The 18163-nt window shown below is 45.4% G+C and overlaps 1 pseudogene; it reads right to left on the reverse strand.

Moving 5' to 3' along the window:
• The window catches only part of LOC142471326 (uncharacterized), a 75494-nt pseudogene that overhangs the window by 3462 nt on the left and 53869 nt on the right, over nucleotides 1-18163 (reverse strand).

The raw sequence follows: 18163 nt of genomic DNA on the forward strand, positions 1-18163 counted from the left end.
AATCCTAAGGAATTTTTCCTAATTACTTTTAATACTGATGCACGACATAATTTCCTTGAGAATATACCTACACATAAATTTGAATTGTAATCATTTTTCTCTGCACATGGATGAAATATGGGCCCTGATCTCCTTTCTTCACACGTGTTCTACTCACCTGTGCTGGTACCTTCAAGGCTTTCCATCTCCTGAGCTTCCAGATGACTCTTCACACTCGGATCCTCTGTTTGCTCAGCCCGTGGTACAATTTCATCTTTAACTTCACCTGCTCAAATCATTCAATACCAATTACATTTTCTAATTTCATTGACTTTCTCATATTTAATACATATTCTACTTAATGTGCTTTACTGTTTTCCACATGGCAGTGGGTACCAAATTGGATAGCTCCTCACCTGTAGCCGCTGTTGGACAGAAAACTCTTCTGTAGGTACTAGTACTGTATATAAGACTCTCACCTTACATGCAAGAACAGTATTTTCTCTTTCCTACAGCGTAGCAGTAGGTTTGGTTATTTTGAAATAGGACTCACCGTGCAGTTCAATTCAGGAGTCGTCAGCCTCTCCCACCTGAAGCACCTGCTGGTGTCTGTGTTCTGGAACATAATCAGTGAAACACAAGGCCAGGGAAGGCCTTAAAGGTTTGGTAATGGCATCCCACGTGAGTGCTGAGGATCGGAAGTGGTCACCATGTCTTTAAGCGGCATGTGCGATGACGTCATAGTCGCAACAGCGACGGAATGCCTCTATTATGCTTGTGGTATGCGGAGGCACTTAGAAAGTCAGGGAAAATAATGCAATTTGAGCATGCAAGCCAGAAGTCTCCCAAAAGGACACAGTCATTATCACGGGAGACCAGGACTTTTAACAAATTTATACCGGGATCATTCACTAGGCAAAACACAGTCGAGGAATAAAATGAGGTTGATTCAGGTAAACCCGCGTACACACAGTGAAATACAAAGATACAGGAAATATACACATTTACTAGGTGCTGGGGTTGAAATCTGGGCTAAACTAGGTGCAGGGCCCCTTCTTCGGTAGTCTTACCCTGACCAGGAAATCAACACGTCTCTCCAGGTCCTCTTTTCGGTTAAAAACCTTAGCGGCGACCGCTACTTTCTAAAATGAGAACTTGGTCTTCGCATCTGACTTATTCTCTGCAAGACAGACTTTCCTAGATTCAAAATGAAACCGGTTGCTCTGCTATTTTTAACAGAGCAACTTTGAAAAGCCCGCCCTAGCTTCATCGACCAGGGATTTACACCTTTATACCGGGATCATATCACTGAGCAAAACCAAGTAGTAAAACAAATTGCGATTTATTCCTTAGAAACAGACATACACACAATGGATTACAATATACAGGAGAAAACACACTTACTGGGGGTCTGGGCTACAAAACTAAACTTTCCTAGTTGAAATAGTCCATAAAACAAAGTCTTTAGGTTGACCGGGACTCAGCTCGAAAAGTCCTGGAACTCAAATTGGCATGAGTTTCCAGACGCCACCGCTGTATCTCTTCCGGAGATGCCAAAATCCCTTGACCGGGAGATAGTACCAAATGTCTTGGTACTCTTTTCGGCGTGTAGCTCCAGCCACGACCGCTACGTTCTCTTCTCAGAATTTGGCCCCGAAAAGTGGGACTTAGAAAATTTCTTGACATGAAAATCTCTGAAGCCGGTCACTGCTATTTCTCCAAGAGCATTTTTTGGTGAGTTCAAATTTGCTGCTGCTGTTTTGGCGCTTAGAATCTGCGGTCCGGATTGGCTGCTCGGCTTCTTATAGTATTTCATATTCATTCATGAAATACTACAACCAATCCGAGTCTGGAAACATTACAACCATCCAATCAGAGGGCTGCCAGTCTTCTAAAGCCGGGCAAGCAGTTCTTCTGACTGTAACAATGGCATGGGCGAGTTTGCCACCTTAGCCACTTGTTATTCAGAAGCCCCCCGCTGTGTTAGGTGCCTCCAAGCCTGGGAAGGCTAATGCTAGCCGCGATGGCTTGCATTGCTTCCCGGACGTGTGTACTCCACTCAACTATCCTGCCCAAATTGCTGTAACTCCTCTGGCAGCATCTGTAGCTTTCAAGTACGGACAGGCAGACTCAGTGGCACCACAAATTGGTAGCCCACTAGCCCCCCTCAGAGTACCGTCTTTAAAAGTCCCAGCTTATAAGTATTATACATTTACCAACATCACAGTTTAATAAAAATATACTTTTACACTTTTACCTTGGCTATGTCTTTTGGGCTTTGAGGGGTAGAAGGGGACTATATACTTTTATATCCAATAGCCATATCCCCCAAACACTGCAAACCTGACAGACTGTAAAAACCTTATAGCCACATTGGCTATTAAACATTTTATGAAACAGAAGAAAAATGGGAAATATTTCTCATACGTCCCACAGTGAAATGAAAAGATGCTTAGCTTCAATCTCAGAGCTGTGGCTCCTTCCCTTTAACAAAAAAAAGAATTTTCTTTAGAATCAAAAAACGCTTATTTACACTCTCAGGGCTGTATCTCTTTCCTTTACTGAAACTAGGACTTAGGTTTCAAAAACCCCTCGCAACTTAATATACAGTTGGAGAAACCCCCCAGTACCTCTATACTGATTCTGGGGTACCTGGGCATATACTGGGGAACCCTCACTAACTCAGGGAACCTTGACAGTACCCAGGATACATAAATCCCTATGCCGTCATTTACCTTTCTGGTGTGTGCTGAAGCAGGGAGACCTGGCGTGGAGTCGCGTAACTGTTTTCAACATATGTCCCCAGGACTCTGACCTGATTCCCAGATACATTTATTGGGGTAACCAGCAACCCTGGACCCCTTCTACCTAGACACATTCTGACAACACTTTTACCGCAAAGTTCCCCCTGAAACTCGTAGCCTGAGAATCTCCACTGGTTAGCACTCCTGGAAAGGTAAAACACACATAAAATCTTTATTGTCATACAGCTACATTCATTGCAGGCACAATACACAGGTTGAAGAGCAGACACTCTAAAACCTGAAATGGGGCTCAGAGGTAACCAGCCGGCATAATACTTTTATTGATGGCCTGGTTACCCCTTCACCGTCACAACCAGCCAATAGGAATTGGAGCTTGTGCTTTGGCTGATGTTAGAGGAGGGGGCGTACCAAGATGGCTCTGTATGCCCGTGGGCGGGACATATGAATTGATCAATGGGAAACGTGCCGACATTCTGCCGCTTCCCCCAGTCAACCCATTGCCACCTACTGAACAGACCAGAGTGTCCTCCCCGCATGGGGTCTCTGTTCTCCGGACTCAGTACTCTGCCCAGCCCCAGCAACATAGCACCCCGACACCTCTCAACATCCGTCTCCTCTTTGAACTACGGACTCTATGCAGGCATGCTGGCACCTTAAGCAGATGCCCGGTCTGACTGCATAGAGAAATTTATAAAACACATTTTAATACATGGGGAACCTCGGGGAGACTCATAGCTGTTAGGGACATAAAACTGAGATATCTGGGCTCGAAAACCAGCAGTCTGGGGAACACTGGGCAGCCCGAGTGTAATTCACCCTGCGTGCATGCAAATCATGCCTGCTCGCTGTGGAGAATTAGGAGACTATCGCTAGCTCCAGCCCCCAAACTCCTGCAAACAAAAGGATTGCATTTCTACCCAAATATCCCACCTAAAACTTACACAAAGTTTCATGAGTCTGGGGTAAAGGGAACATGTAAACAGGAAAAGCAGGGGTCACTTTATTTTTACATGTATCATCCTGGCCCCTGGTTTATGTTGCTAGGAGGCTGCCAGGGACCGCAGATGGACTTAAACCTTTATTGTATAACATGGTTACCCCTTACCGTCACAGTCACAAACAAGTCTAGACAAAAAGACTCTTCTTCAGAGGGGTCCGGTGTATTTCAGCAACATTTGGGGGTCGCATATTGGGATTCATCCAAACAGGTGGGATTAGATGAAGAGAAAAAGATAGGCAGAAAGATGCACCGAGTAGCAAGGATACGCATTAAGTAAAAACCCACAGGGGTTTAACAACAACACTAAAACCAATATCAATGGCAAAAATAAATAAAAATCACACAATGGAAATTACAAATAGCACAATTAGTAAAATGACGTAAACATACAATTGTCCTAAGTGGAGAGTGGTGACGGAGAGCTCCGGTTGTCAGCTGGGTGCAATAGATGACGTGGGTCTGGACCCGATATGCTCGCTCACGCTGAAAAAAAAACCTTCACTCTCCCATGCCCATCTCTCACCAACTGGAAGTTCACGTAGCAGCCTCACGTGACCTCTATGCGTTTCACGTGCCAAACAAGTAGAGGTCACATGAGGCTGCAGCAAATTCTGTTGACCAGGAAGACAATCACATCATCGAGAAGAGTGGGTGATCTCCAGGCTCTGACGTTTCACCAGGATAAAGCAGTTTATGACCAGTTTCCGATTTCCTTCCAAAAAGTATTTCCCATTTCATTTAAATTAAGTAATAATCCTTCCTTCATATTCCTAGCCTCTCTATATTAAGGTATCTCAGATGTATTTTTACATCCATGGGAGAAACCGAAGTCTGTCCTACAGGTAAGGTGAGGGACTTATATAATAGGACCTGCAGAAGAGTTTCCTGTCCTACTACGGCTGAAGGGGAGGAACTATCCCATTTAGTACCCACTGCAGTGAGTGGAGACCCGGAAAATACAATAACGGTAAACTGAATACATTTTCTCTTTTTTTCCCTAAAACATTTTTTATTAAAATGGCCTTACTAGAAATTAACATTGGAATATAAATACTAACCATTTTAAAGTTTTTTAAACAGTCAAACAGTCACATGAACTAAACATTTAAGAACTCAGGGAGACTATTTACTAATTCTGACCCGTGTTCCATGGAGATTATTATCCTGTATGTTACTCACCTGCACTGGTGTCTGGGTGGATTTGCCCCGGTTGAATGTCCTTTTCGCCTCTCTCATCCTCTCTCTGTTCTTTAATTGATACAATATCTAGATTTTCATAGTGGAGGCCTGTTAGTTCTAATAGAGGATTAAACAGATGTGTATACATTTACACAATACATTGTAGCAGTTAAAAGATATTGTAAAAATGTATATTCATTCTTAAGAATCTTTTATGGATTTGTCCCATCTCAAAATTATATCTTCATAGGATTCACATATAAATTAAGATGGAAAAACATTTTAATTGAGTTTTTTACCCACAAGGTTTACATCGCCATTTTAATACACTTGGGACGGTGTTCTCCTAACACAGCAGAGAGAGAGAGACTGCAAACTTGTGTCTCTGCTGATATCTTTTACATAATTGGCATCAACCTTCAGTGGGATATTTTGGTTCAAGTCCATAACAAACAAACATAGTTGTATATACAACTATTCAAAAAGCGCTACTCAACTAAATACTAAATTATTAACAAATGCATTAATATTTAAAAAAGTATATATGATATAAATATATTATGCTGGTGAATGTATGTATTGTGAAAAACATCTATAAAAACTCCAAGAAAACACAGCTAAATAAAACAACAATTGATAGCTTTTAAGCAATAAATCAGCTGGTGTAGCAACTCAATATCCATCCTCCACTGGAGGATAAGCAAATAAGTCCAAAAAAGTTCATAAGAGCTCATAGCTTCCAGCTGGATTTAGTAGTAGTGCAACCCTGTGGCTTCCCTGATGAAGCCGAGTACCCCGGCGAAATGTGTAGGATGGAGATAGCCGAGTAAACAGAGGACATTACCCAGCCCCCATTGACTTTCCTGCACGAGAAGGACTGAGTGCCCATGTGCAACCACACGCCGATGGAGCATATCGACAGGTAGGTTTGAGGGTGGAATCCGAACTACACTATAGGGAAGCTGTGTCTGCAGCCTGAGCGACCCTAGAGGATTTGTGCAGGAAAGTGATCGATGGGAGAGCTAAATGAGAGACTCCTCAAAGGCTAAATGCTTAAAAGAACTTCCCAAACGTGAGTGCAACCATTGGATGTTAGTTAATACACTGGTTAACGTTTGGAAACAAATTGCACTATTGTTTCTTTTTTGTTCTCGTCCCTTTTTTATTTTCATCTCTACCATTTTTGTTACACGTGAGTTTGTCTGTATGTCACTTCTATTGAATCTAGCAGGAAGCTATGAACTTTTTAAAAACATAGTTCTACCTGAAATGAACAATGCAAACCGGCGCCGATATAGTCCAAAGGTGAGTTTTAAAGTCCAATGGTATTAAAGTCTCTAATGGTAGATAACTGTTGGTATGACTTCCCAGCTTTTCTTCAGGATGTTACTCCATACATATAATGCAGAAAGAAAAGAGACAAAGAAAACACATCATTGTGCAAAAATGCAATAATGTAACATGCAGGACAAACAAGACAAGACAAACACTACATGAAACAAGCACGGCTGACTAATACTAAAGAATTCGTTTATTACACACAAAAACTGTAGCAGATGTGGGATCCGGTGTGTTAAAACCAGAATCCTACTTACAGAACTGCCACAGATCATAAGCAGAGGTGGGGGTGAATGGTGACTGGCTGCAGCTCCATCCGAGCACGTGACATCCAGGGGTCTCCTTCGCTCCGCAACCGGAAGTGCGTCGCTCCAGGCGACTCCGGAGCTCTCCATGAACCGTCAATCAGCCTGCCGCCGGAAACACGTCACTAGGGGCGGGTGGAATCGCCAAAATCTTTTCTCCAAATGACTACTGTGGCAACATACTGCAAGTCCTCTGCCTCAGTCTGAGAGTAACAAGAAAACTGCCCAACGCCTGGAGCGACGCACTTCCGGTTGCGGAGCGAAGGAGACCCCTGGATGTCACGTGCTCGGACGGAGCTGCAGCTGGTCACCGTCTACCCATACCTCTGCTTATGATCTGTGGCAGTTCTGTAAGTAGGATTCTGGTTTTAACACACCGGATCCCACATCTGCTACAGTTTTTATTGTGTGTAATAAACTAATTCTTTAGTATTAGTCAGCCTTGCTTGTTTCATGTAGTGTTTGTCTTGCCATGTTTGTCCTGCATGTTACATTATTGCATGTTTGCACAATGATGTGTTTTCTTTGTCTATTTTCTTTCTGCATTATATGTATGGAGTAACATCTTGAAGAAAAGCTGGGAAGTCATACCAACAGTTATCTACCATTAGAGACTTTAATACCATTGGACTTTAATACTCACCTTTGGACTATATCGGCGCCGGTTTGTATTGTTTATTTTGTGTTTTGTTTTACTAACTGTGTCTTGGAGTTAGTATCACCTGGCAGCCTAGTTAAAATATTTTGTGCAGGGTCACATATCACATACACTGTATTGTTATTTTTAACATCTTTTAGCGCTATTTACACCAATTTTTTTCTTATAGTTCTACCTGAACTCCTGTTTAATGGGATTCCCAAAGATTTGGGGGACTTGTAATTCTCCATCATTACGTCCTTGTAAAGCCCCTTGTGTCCTTCTATATAGTCCCACTCCTCCATAGAGAAATAGACAGCAACATCCTCACACCTTATAGGTACCTGAGACAGAGAGAATCCCATTCAGCATTCACGTAGAGCAATTTATTCTGTAATATCAATAATTATAAAGAGACAGTAAAACAAGAACATGCAGAGAAACACAGAGAGAAGATATAATAATACACACAGGTCCAGACAGAGCATGGTCAGTAAAGGATAACTACTGTACTGGCTCTAATTTGGTATGTTCCAAGATCCCTGGCTGTTGGTTTCTCCATGACATATTTCCTTCTTGAACAGGCAAGCATACTGTCTCTTTCAGCCAGCAGCCATCTTGAGAAGTCACCTCACCTATCTCCTCTGGAAAAGTTAATATAATTCACTTCTCCCTTATACAGCTGAACCCCGTTATAACGCGGTCCTTGGGGTCTATTTCTAGATGTCTATGACATCACACAGCTTCCGTGGTGTAGTGGTAGAACTCTTAACCAACATATGAAAGGGTCCTGGGTTCAATTACTGTATGAAATGGTATAATTAAAATTTTTAATAAATTTAATAATACCCAATTAGTAATAATTATTAATACGTAATTATTAATAAAACTTATTAATACTTAATAATTATTATTAATTAGTAAGTATTAATAGTTGTTAATAATTAAGTATTAATAATTATTATTACTAATTGGGTGTTAATAATTATTAAGTATTACCCTAAGGACCCTTTCATATGTTGGTTAAGAGTTCTACCACTACACCACAGAAGCTGTGTGATGTCATAGACATCTAGAAATAGACTTAAGATTTAAGATTTAACATTGACATGTACCCTGTGGCAATGTGTTGTAGAGGATAAATATATTTATAGGTTATGTCTTGTCACACCAAGCCTATGGTGTAGAGGTAAGAAGCAAGGCATTGGTATCAGAAGGTCCCGAGTTCAATCCCTGCATATGTTTTGTACAAAATGTATTCATGTTTAATTGTGTCTGTGTCTGGTAGTCAATAAAGCATTGAATTGAATGTTTGAAAAAAAAAAAAAACGATGGCACGCGACGGCAGAGAGATGAGCACAGAGAGATGAGCACGTGGACAGCAGGAAGAGGAGAAAGATGAGCACGTGGACAGGACAGCTGGAAGAGGAGAGCGTATGGCGGCAAATTGGAGGATTTGAGATGCAGGTATGGAGGCTTTCAATTCGGGAGCCATGCTCAGACCGTGTTATAACCGATTTCGCGTTATAACAGGTCGTGCTATAATGGGGATCACCTGAATTTGTTACCTGCCCAGCCCACCCCCACCCCCCTTTTCTTACTGTTGTTCTACAATAGAGATTACAGAAGAAAATAAGGACTCTGTGTGCATCCAAAGGGAGTGAGTTAAGCTGCCTGCCTCTACTCACTTGCCACAGTGAACTTGGGACAGAACAGTCATGAATCTGGTATAATGTAACATTCACCAGCAGTGCTCACCTCTCCAGTTAGCAGGTGGATGCTGCTGTGGGGGGAATTCGTAGACGGCTACTGTGTTAATAGCTTATCACAAAAAGATTGATTGAGGACCACAAAATCTCAACCTTTTTTCACAAAAAGAAAGCAATATATATATATATTTGTTCTGCTTCCGGCTTACTGAGGCTTAATAAATTGAGACAGGCAGATAATGATTCTTTATTTCATACAAAATGGAGTCTTTGAATTTTTGATGTTTTATTGTAGGAACGTGAACAGAAATGAGGCAATGAAGTATCTCAGTTCTGGATTTCCACAGACGGCTCAAATCACAAAGCACCTACGCTGTACGAAACATGTTAGAGAACTTGCAAGCACCACATTTTTGGATTTTAAATCAATAAACATTGTTCTTGGTCACCACGTCCAGCGTTACCTTTTTTTGTCTGTGCACCATCTTTTTCCTGTTTGAATCCTCCCCCTTAAAGCAGATTAACACTCCTATAAGACTATTCGTTAAATCTGGTCCAGTAATGAGAACATCGTTTAAGGAGACTCCTTGGAATTGAACACTTGAATCAAATACCACCCGGATTTGACCAGGTTTATAGGGGTGGTAAGCGCCAAATAATGCTGGTACCAGCATTCTTCGCCTTCCTTCAGTGGAGGAGTGGGTTCTGCTAACCACTGTCGAATATATTCTACCATAAGTCCATAAAGTGATGCTTTGTCTCTGGCTTCCTTTCCAAGTTGTAACGCAGCAAAGCAAGTCTAGAGAGGGCCTGTTCTCTGTTGTTCGGGTGACATCCTCTGGGTGAATTAAATGGAAGCAGGTCACCAAACTGTTTGATTCATCTGTAAAGAGGTCTTTATCCATCATCCTCAGTAAATCTGTCTTCCATTGATGGAGCTGGTTTATCATTGTCTTTTGTTGTCTGCAGTGCTGTACATCCTAGACCATTTCCCCACTTTGTTCTGTAAGTTTCAGTGATATGCCTTTGTTTCTCCTTGTTGCCAAACCCTACTTTTATGTTGAAGTGGTTAGGACATGGTTTGATGAGAGATGTACGTCCATTATCCAATGTTTGTTTATTGGGTATCGACGTTGTCGGTCTATGCACTTTGTCAATGCATACGTCACACACAATTACCCATCCCAGGTCAAGACTTTGGGAATGCGGGGTGTTATGGGATCCATTGCGTGTTTGCGGACTTTGTATACCCTCAAGACATACCTGCAAAGCAGTAGTAAGACCTGGGTCTCTTGGTCTAACAGTGGGACACGATCAGCTATTCTTCTGAGGTGAGGGTGATGACGTTCCATGTCTGGTGTGGGAATTTAGCTATTTTCTGGCATCTGACTACACTCGTATAGTATTCTACCATCTATGGCACACGTGATGTAGCCATTTGCTCTACTACCTTTGTCTCCTTCAGTCCTGCGCATGTTCTGAGTGTGTAGGGGGAAGCATTGTCTCATATATTGTACAAGTCAAAGAACTCTGACCTAACTAAAGATCAGTTGCTTTGATCATCAATGATTGTGAACACTATTATAGCCCTTTCAGGTTGTCACTCGGGGTGTACTACAAGACATATTTTAGAGCAGGATCTCGCATCACATTCTTCTCCACAAACCTTGGTGCACTTGGATGTGACTGATGGTGGTGTTATTTTCTCTTCTCCCTCTCCGCCATACTTTGAAATAGGGTTGGGGGCCTTGAGTCAGTTAGGTTTAAATGTCTCTGGATATAAAGCTGCTACATGTCACTGTCACACTCTGTATATTTGATAGCGTCTTTACAGTCTCTGAAGAGGTGACTTTTGGAAGCGCAGCATTTGAAGCAAACTCCAAGTTCCTTGAATAGGCTCCTGGGTTCCTCTATGGTAGTCATGTACCGGGTACCCAGAAATTACCCAGGGGGCTGTGACCCGTTGTCTGGAAATTTCCATTCTGCTCTGCTCCATCGGTCCTCCTCTTGGTGAACGGCAGGAGCAGACCAGAAGAAGAGACTTACCTGTAGCCAGCGGTGGAGGGTGATGAGGACCGCTGCGAAGGTTAATGAGCTGGCTGTCCAATATTAATGCTCCTGCTCCGGTAACGTTCCCCGGCTCCCACCGGCACTGGCTGTGATAGGATGTGTTCCGCTGGTCCCATTAGTTCAACAATGATGTTCTCTGCTGCCACCGCCACCAGTATGTCTGCTGTTGCTCCCACAATGTTACCGTGGCCCTCCTCACCCTCTGCTGCCGGCTGCAGGTAATTCAAAGCTGTCTGGCCCGCCTTGCAAATTTCCTATTTTGCCACCGGGTACCCGGCAATTTTCAGAAAAAACGACTGTGTGGGCGTCACGTGTGTCGTATGGACTGAGATAGGTGTTCTAGTATTATTGTATCTTGTGACTGGTCTTTCGTTTCTTTAAACAGCTTGTACTAGATACGGTTGTTGTACATAGGGCTGAAGATGTGGGCTGTTGTAGTTGGGTATGTTGCTCTATCCATCATATTGGTTCACAACATTGAACCGTAAGGTGGAGAAGGGTTTATTGGATGCCGTGTGTAAGTATGAGAAAGGGTGTTCTCTGTGTTAACGTACCTGGATTGCGAGCTTAGTGTAGTGCATCCGTACACATGCAAGTGTGTGGTTCACTGTGGTAGATATAGCTATCCCATGTAGCGTATGCTTGAAGATGCTGTTCCTCTAATTCATGTGTAGTCTCCATAGCTTTGGCATCTGTAATACCCTCCTCATCGGGTAGAGATGGTGGACTGGCGTTCATACTGGCGTGACTTATTAAATAGTCTCTGGTGTGCTGAATCTTCTGAAGCTATTGGATTTCTCCAGTGCTCCCCGCCATCTTGTCTTCCGGCTGCTTCAAAGATCTCGGCTTAGGCTTAGGCAGAGACTGCTTCCTTTTCTACATGTAAACCTCTAAGTTTGCTTCCAAATTGGTGTTCCAACGTGCAGAGGCAGCGGTGGATGCAGCCGTGTCCCTTTGCTCCTCCTCTTCAATATGGGCTCTCTCAAATTTCATGGCTCTTTTCGACAGTAATTGGCCCTTGCACGTGTTGTCTTGTTTAAAGACCTCGTTAAATGTCTGGATGCGCCGGACCTCTATGAGGTCCTTTCTCTGACTTTTAGCTTCCGTGATTGCACGCTACATGCGGCCGTCGCATTCCAGATCAATTGTTTTTTGTAGGTCTCGTCTCTTGCAGGCTTTCCACAATTATTGGTTCTCGTCAAGTAGGCGATATATGTTTCTGACAGTATTTGGTAACGTGGCTGGTCGGTCCTTAATTTCATCTCCGACAAAAGCCAATCAATGGGACTATCCGCTCACTAGCAAAATCCTCTATTGTGTCCAAACTCATGGTTGATCAACTTTATCCTGTTCTCTCCTTCCAGCTAGTCATGTCCCTTTATTATCTTGTGCTCTCCCTATGCGCTAAGTTGTCTTTTCTGTCCCAGGCTCTGTCACTGAATAACTGCATCTGTCCCTGTACATCGGTTCTCAAAGTAGCACACATACGCACTATGACACTCTACAGATGCAGCGGCTGTTATTCGAACAAATCACAGAGCCATTTTCGTGTGCGCTGCTGTACTCCACGCGGCATTAACGCGGCCAATCTCCCCAGCACACGTGTTTATTGCAGTTGCATTGTTTGTGCATAGATTCTGGGTTTTTTTGTACAATGAAATGTAATGTGTACAGTATTGTGCTCCTGTGTCAATGTCAGTGTTTAACACTAAAATGCTATTTTCTGCACTCGCGTCTTAAGGCGGGAAGGGGCGGTACAGTTAAAGAAATCCCGCGCCATGACATGGGTATTCCGAGGTATACAACGCCTGATGTGTTCGAATAACGGCCGCTGCATCTGCACAGCAGCTCTCACCTCTCCAGACAGCAGGTAGATGATCTCCTGGGTGTGATTCAAGATCCTCTCAGTCATCTTCTCATTATTAATGTTGTTCATCCGAGAGTCAGTCAGATGCTCCAAGAATGGTCTCTGAGACAAAAGATAACATGGGAGATGTCAGAAGTACAGATATAAGGAATAGGGGCATTTTCTGCCTGTGTCACTGTGCATTTTGAAGAACAGAGAAGAAAGACTATGGGGCATATCTATCTGTGTCTCTTTGCAGTGGGAGGGACAGATCTCAGGGAGTCATCAGCTCCTTGTACTTTTTCATCATCACTGAGTTACTTAGGAACTCCACGAATGAGCTCTGGTCCTTGTGGGAGTGTTTCTCCACTTGGGGACCTCTGCAGTTAGGAATAGTGACTGTACTTGTCCTATCACATCAATATTAGGAGAGAGACCAACCTGAAATACTATGAAGAAAGTTACCATATTTCAGGAATCCTCAAACAAGACACTACCCTGCACTAAAATATAATCTGTGCTACTTTATTTAAAAGATAATACTGTTGTGGTGATTTTAACAAGATGCTGTTCACAGTTATTGCAGATATGTTTGTGATTTTCAACAAACATGGGGATTCAGAGGAAGTTACAGATGTAATCTCAAAGAAACACACAGATGCACTGCAGGGCCCTTACATACAGGAGGAGATACGAGGGGTGCCATTATGACCTTCTGTAGAAGCCCTCACCTCTCCAGTCAGCAGGTAGATGATGTTTAGGATGTGATTCAAGATTCCCTCAGCTATCTGCTTCTTGTCCATCATCATCGAGTTAGTCAGATGCTCCATGGTGGGCTCTGGAACCAAACAGAATTGGAAAGATCTACAGATCTCAAGCAATAAGGGCTTTTCCTGTCTGTGTCACTGTGAGGACAGAAGAGAAAGACTATGGGTCCTCTCTATCTGTGACACTTTACAGTTGGAGAGACAGATGTGAGGAAGTGATCTGCTTCTTGTCATTGTTCATCACCAACGAGTTATTCAGATATTCTAACAATGCTTCTGGTTCCTGTGGAAGAGTTTCAGCACATGGTGGTGACCTCTGCAGTTAGGGATTTTGACTTTACTTGTCCTTCACAGCAATATCAACAAATGAGAGGTAGGCAGAGACAGAGACCAACTTGGGAGACTATGGAGAAAGCTAGAAATCTTAAACAGGACAGGATCATGCACTAGCACAGGGGAGCGCAAACTTTTCTCCCTGCACCCCTGTCATGATCGGGGTATGAGGGGTTAATGGGATCTGTATATATGTTGATATGCATCCCCCAGTTTCAGCAGAATTGCCCCAGGTCTGAGCTGTATTCCCCCAGCAGTCTGTGTTATATTCCTGTATGTGTAGAAATCATGTCGGGAGGGAAAGGGTTAACCATATTGTGAATATGTTGATCTGCATCCCCTTGCTTCAGTAGAATTAATTGCTATGTTATGTATTAACATAGAGAGAGGGTTAACTGTGTATTTGTCATAATGTAAACCCCATAGAACCATATCTCTGTATGTGTTTGTGCTACAAGGCTGCAATTTGGATATGCTTTCCTATGCAACGAACACAGGTTGCATAGATATTGTTAATCTGATTTAAAATATGGGAGAAATAGTTATGTTATCACTGTTTTTACTATAACTTTGGATATAAGTTTGGAGGCTCGCCAAATGGCCCCTTTGATATGTAATTGTACAATCAAAGGAGGCCACTTGAAAGGCTTAATTGCATATGCAGCCAGGTCCCACAACTAGGTGATAACCATTTTTACCTGTCAAAAGTGACACCCTACATGAAAGACCCCTGCCCCATAAGCATTTTTGCTAGACAGGATGGCAACGAAGGCATCATGTCATAGTTTTTTATAAATGGGCTGGCCAAGTAGCCACAGGGGAGGGTTGTATTAATGGGTAAACTCAGCTTTATGCGTTACCTGGCAACCTGTGATTGGGTCAAGATTTGTCTTCACCAATAACTGAACTGCCATGGTAGGAATGTGGGGTCTGCGTCTATATAGTTGATTGCACCCCTTATTCCTGTGTTGGTTGCTTGTTGCTGTGATTTTGTCGTGCTTGTTGTGACCTATAACAACTAAGGAGCTGCTATTCGGCTGAATATCTCCTTGTCCAACCTCAGTAAGTGTAAATATTTCTGTAATGTTATTTGCTTGATGTATTGTCTGTTCTGCTCATAGGAAATAAACTCGGTTTACTATATCCTAGTCTTGTTCAATCTGGCCAGGTTATTGTATATATGTGCTGTTTTCTCGTGACAACCCCCCTGCCTGCTTCCCCCCCCCCCCCCCTGTTCAGCTCCAGCGTCATTTGATGCCTGGTTGCCATGGCAATGTATTGCTGGAAGGCAAGATAATTGAAGTTACAGAGGCCTCACGCGATCCCCGACATTTAATTTAAATGCCTTCGGGGAAGCACGAGGCCTCTAACTGCAACCCCCCCCCCCCCCACCCCAGAAATGATTGTGCACCCCTGCACCAACATGTAATACAGTTGTGTGAAAAAGAAAGTTCACCCTCTTTGAATTCCATGGTTTTACATATCAGGACATAATAACAATCGTCTGTTCCTTAGCGGGTCTAAAAATTAGGTAAATACAACCTCAGATGAACAACAACACATGACATATTACACTGTCATGATTTATTTAAACAAAATATACAACTCTGTGTATAATATTCTCTGTTTCTGTATTTCTTATAAACCTTTAAAAGCTTGTAACATGCCCCCTGTGTATTGGTGCAATAACAGGTCTCATACCCCCTTCCATGTATGTTACACACACAGCTTCCCCCCTTCTCTGCCCCTCACCCAGTAAGAATATTTAGCAGCAGCCATTCCCATGTGAGGTGGGTGCATGAAGCCCCCATGTAATAGTCAGGTCTCTGCACACAGTGTAACAGGAGATTAATGTAATCAGAGCCTCTGTGTAACTATATTACATACACATAAGAAACACATCACCTCCTACCTGGGGGCAGCTGCAGCATGTGGGGGAGGGGAGGGGCTCTGTGCTCTGATTGGCTGCGCTCTGAACGATGTCATGATCTCCCAAGGGATTCTGGGATTTGTGGTTCTGCTGCCTTCAGAATTACAAAATAGGATCAAAAGCAGGACTACAACTCCCAGAAGCCCCTGCTGAGAAGGAAAGGAATCAAAAGCCAGATAGCAGGCAATTCACACAGAGGCTCAGGGTGTCAGCATTCATTGGCTGCTGTGTGCCATGTGATCTCTTTCCATGTCCCCAATTGCTTCAGGACTACACCTCACAGAAGCCAATGGGGACAAGGAAAGAGATCACATGGCACACAGCAGCCAATGAATGCTGACACCCTGAGCCTCTGTGCGAATTGGCTGCTATCTGGCTTTTGATTCCTTTCCTTCTCAGCAGGGGCTTCTGGGAGTTGTAGTCCTGCTTTTGATCCTATTTTGTAATTCTGAAGGCAGCAGGACCACAAATCCCAGAATCCCTTGGGAGCTCATGACCGGCCAGATCGCAGCCAATCAGAGCAGGGAGCCCCTCCCCCACATGCTGCAGTTGCCCCCAGGTAGGAGGTGATGTGTTTCTTATGTGTATGTAATACAGGCACTGGAAGCAGAGGGGACAGGCACTGGATGCAGGGGGGACAGGCACTGGAAGCAGGGGGGACAGGCACTGGAAGCAGGGGGGACAGGCACTGGAAGCAGGGGGGACAGGCACTGGAAGCAGGGGGGACAGGCACTGGAAGCAGGGGGGACAGGCACTGGAAGCAGGGGGGACAGGCACTGGAAGCAGGGGGGACAGGCACTGGAAGCAGGGGGGACAGGCACTGGAAGCAGGGGGGACAGGCACTGGAAGCAGGGGGGACAGGCACTGGAAGCAGGGGGAACAGGCACTGGAAGCACAGGGGACAGGCACTGGAAGCAGGGGGAACAGGCACTGGAAGCAGGGGGGGCAGGCACTGGAAGCAGGGGGAACAGGCACTGGAAGCAGGGGGGACAGGCACTGGAAGCAGGGGGGACAGGCACTGGAAGCAGGGGGGACAGGCACTGGAAGCAGGGGGGACAGGCACTGGAAGCAGGGGGGACAGGCACTGGATGCAGGGGGAACAGGCACTGGATGCAGGGGGAACAGGCACTGGAAGCAGGGGGACAGGCACTGGAAGCAGGGGGGACAGGCACTGGAAGCAGGGGGGACAGGCACTGGAAGCAGGGGGGACAGGCACTGGAAGCAGGGGGGACAGGCACTGGATGCAGGGGGAACAGGCACTGGATGCAGGGGGAACAGGCACTGGAAGCAGGGGGAACAGGCACTGGAAGCAGGGGGAACAGGCACTGGAAGCAGGGGGGACAGGCACTGGATGCAGGGGGGACAGGCACTGGAAGCAGGGGGAACAGGCACTGGAAGCAGGGGGGACAGGCACTGGAAGCAGGGGGGACAGGCACTGGAAGCAGGGGGAACAGGCACTGGAAGCAGGGGGGACAGGCACTGGAAGCAGGGGGGACAGGCACTGGAAGCAGGGGGGACAGGCACTGGAAGCAGGGGGGACAGGCACTGGAAGCAGGGGGGACAGGCACTGGAAGCGGGGGGGACAGGCACTGGAAGCAGGGGGAACAGGCACTGGATGCAGGGGGGACAGGCACTGGATGCAGGGGGGACAGGCACTGGAAGCAGGGGGGACAGGCACTGGATGCAGGGGGGACAGGCACTGGATGCAGGGGGGACAGGAACTGGAAGCAGGGGGGACAGGCACTGGATGCAGGGGGGACAGGCACTGGAAGCAGGGGGGACAGGCACTGGATGCAGGGGGGACAGGCACTGGATGCAGGGGGACAGGCACTGGATGCAGGGGGGACAGGCACTGGAAGCAGGGGGGACAGGCACTGGAAGCAGGGGGGACAGGCACTGGAAGCAGGGGGGACAGGCACTGGAAGCAGGGGGGACAGGCACTGGAAGCAGGGGGGACAGGCACTGGAAGCAGGGGGGACAGACACTGGAAGCAGGGGGGACAGGCACTGGAAGCAGGGGGAACAGGCACTGGAAGCAGGGGGGACAGGCACTGGAAGCAGGGGGGACAGGCACTGGAAGCAGGGGGGACAGGCACTGGAAGCAGGGGGGACAGGCACTGGATGCAGGGGGGACAGGCACTGGAAGCAGGGGGGACAGGCACTGGATGCAGGGGGGAAAGGCACTGGAAGCTGGGGGGACAGGCACTGGAAGCAGGGGGAACAGGCACTGGAAGCAGGGGGAACAGGCACTGGATGCAGGGGAACAGGCACTGGAAGCAGGGGGAACAGGCACTGGAAGCAGGGGG

This window comes from Ascaphus truei, chromosome 20 (genome assembly GCF_040206685.1).
Source record: "Ascaphus truei isolate aAscTru1 chromosome 20, aAscTru1.hap1, whole genome shotgun sequence".
Taxonomy (NCBI): Eukaryota; Metazoa; Chordata; class Amphibia; order Anura; family Ascaphidae; genus Ascaphus; species Ascaphus truei.